This window comes from Anneissia japonica, unplaced genomic scaffold (genome assembly GCF_011630105.1).
Source record: "Anneissia japonica isolate Jap-2015-1 unplaced genomic scaffold, ASM1163010v1 scaffold287889_len55342_cov104, whole genome shotgun sequence".
Taxonomy (NCBI): Eukaryota; Metazoa; Echinodermata; class Crinoidea; order Comatulida; family Comatulidae; genus Anneissia; species Anneissia japonica.
The window spans coordinates 52833-55477 of record NW_022703714.1 but is presented as its reverse complement, the minus strand read 5'-3'; the positions used below and the strand labels follow the sequence as shown (position 1 = coordinate 55477).

Genomic DNA, 2645 nt, shown 5'->3' with positions numbered 1-2645 from the left:
AAGGACATAATAATACATCATGTAGCATAGCTCTCAACGAATGTAGTCCTGTATATATATACATAGCTTTCAACAAATGTAGTCCTATATATATATACATTTATAGGCAAATGGGATAAACCCATAAAACAACAAACGACCCCCTAATAAAAATGTCCTATAGGATCCTTTAGGATCTTATAGGATCCAATAGGCGGCCTATAGGATCCTATAGGCGGCCTATAGGATGCTATAGGCGGCCTATAGGATCCTATAGGCGGCCTATAGGAACCTATAGGCGGCCTATAGGAACCTATAGGCGGCCTATAGGAACCTATAGTCGGCCTATAGGAACCTATAGGCGGCCTATAGGAACCTATAGGCGGCCTATAGGAACCTATAGGCATTTTTCTCCAAGGTTTAAATATTTTAGAACAATAAAACTAATAACCAGAGAGCCAAAATAAAATGCCATTTATTCTTTATTAACATAATAAACGCTGTACAGGTTTGTATTTTGCAATTGTAAACATGGTTGTATATTTGCTCTTTGTTGCATTTATTTACAAATAATTTGTTACAATTTTGTCAATTAAAATAATTTAAAAAAATCTGTATACAGTTGAACTTGCCCCAGTCTATCTTATTATGCCAAATTACTTTACATGTTGTTTATCTATGTCGAACAATGGAATTATGCATTCGACTTCAAACAATTAGTTGAACTGTATTATGAACTGTATAAAAATTAATATATACAAATTATTGTTTTGCAATTAAATTTTATATACCGTAGTTATACATATTAAAATGTTTAAAATTATGGACATATCCAGGTTATACATAAATAAACCTTATAGTACTGTAGTTTACTTTATGTTCATTGCCTTACAGTATAATACTGTATATTTTTATATACAATTAGTTATTTTGTTTCAAATTAAACTTGTATGCATAATCATCAGTGACGTGCTACTGTATATTAAGTCATATTCATAATTATTTGCCAATGCAGACATATATACTTTCCCTTCAACTATCATCTTTACTCCTTTTCTTTTAATTTCACCAACTTTGAATGCTCTAAGACGATTGTTTATTCACCTGATTGATATACTGTAATTATGTTGACTATCATGGTTTTAGGCCTCATGAATTAATTAATTATTCATTCATATATTTAATTATTTGTATTGTCATTGATATCATCCTCCATGTGGTAGTAATATGGCATTCCGGGTTCCCCTCCCCACACCCGGCGAAGTGATTGACATCATTATACCTGTACTGTATATGCCCTGCCGTCATTGGCCAGGCCTTAACCTTACGAAACTGACCAATGGAAACTTATGATCCACATTCAAATTCATTGTGTGTACCAGTGGAGCTTCTACCAATATTTGACAAATGTGTGTGATTTTAAGGTACAAAATACAACAATAATAGCAGGTTTACTTACTGATAACTACAAATCAAGGATAATTCATTGATGCAAGACTCAATATTCAACACAACTTGATTGATTGAACGTTTCATACAGCCTCTAGCCGAAGCCGTAGCATAGGCCTAGCTAGCTAAGCTAGGCCAAACCAGTGGCTGCTAGGCCTAGGCCTACCTACTAGGCTAGTAGGATGGCGGTGCAGCAGCTGATGATGCAGAGTTCGATAGAAAAAGGTAAGATAAGAATACTATACAACCATACTAATGTAATAAAAAAATAATAAAAAGCCAGGGCAGACTGAGACTGAGCCTACCCTATCATGCGTAGTTACTACTAATATAGGCCTAGCCTAGGCCAGGCATAGCTAATTTAGGCCTCCCTAGGCCTACTGCTGTCTGTCTCAGTCTGTCTGTCGGCCTAGGAGGCCTAGCCTAGTAGTAGTAGTAGTAGGAGTACTAGTTTTTAGGGCCATAGCCCTATATGCTTGGGAGGGCCTAGGCCCTAGCTACCTACTCTACTACTACTAGGTTAGGCTAGGGCATAGGCCTAGGCCCTGCCAATTATTATTATTATTTATATTTTTTCGATTTTTTTTACTTTTAATTACTGTACATAAATTGTTTTGTCTCATATTTTGTCCAATGTTTTTTAAAGTTTTATTTATTTGAATGTCTGCTGCTTTGATAATGTTTCCCCATTTTATTATTGAATTTCTTCGTATGTATGTTGTTATAATATTAGGCCTATTAGTATTACTATAATAATAATAATATTATTATTGTTATTATTATTATTATTTTGGTTTATTGCCGTTTGGACTTATTGCCATTTTGATCCATTGCCGTTCTGGTAAAAAAAGTGTTGCCGTTTTGACTTACTGCCATTTTGGTTTATTGCTGTTTTGACTAGAAAGCCACCTTCTTAAAAATTTATTGTCCTTTTTATAATTTGCAATGTACTGTATTACAATCATTTTATGTCTTTTATTCAACAGAACATGGTAGAGTAGTGGAAAGTACCTAAATGAAGATGGAAAAAAAAAAAAAAATGATGGACAGGTAAGTTGATCTGATAAGTTATTGTTCGTATTGTTATCATTTTAATTCTATAGTTATCACTGTCAATTATTGCTCATTAACCAATTGTTTTTTACTGTAACATATTTCAAATCTCAGAATTTTCAGATAAGTATTGGCACATCTCACAGATACGTGTGAAAATCATT

At 33.6% G+C, this 2645-nt stretch overlaps 1 long non-coding RNA gene across 1 annotated transcript; it reads left to right on the top strand.

Moving 5' to 3' along the window:
* The first annotated feature begins 740 nt into the window (after window positions 1-740).
* LOC117104519 lies at window positions 741-2453 on the top strand. Its single transcript, XR_004444771.1, has 2 exons — window positions 741-1653; window positions 2415-2453. It is a non-coding gene; the product is annotated as an uncharacterized LOC117104519 (long non-coding RNA).
* Window positions 2454-2645: the final 192 nt, after the last annotated feature.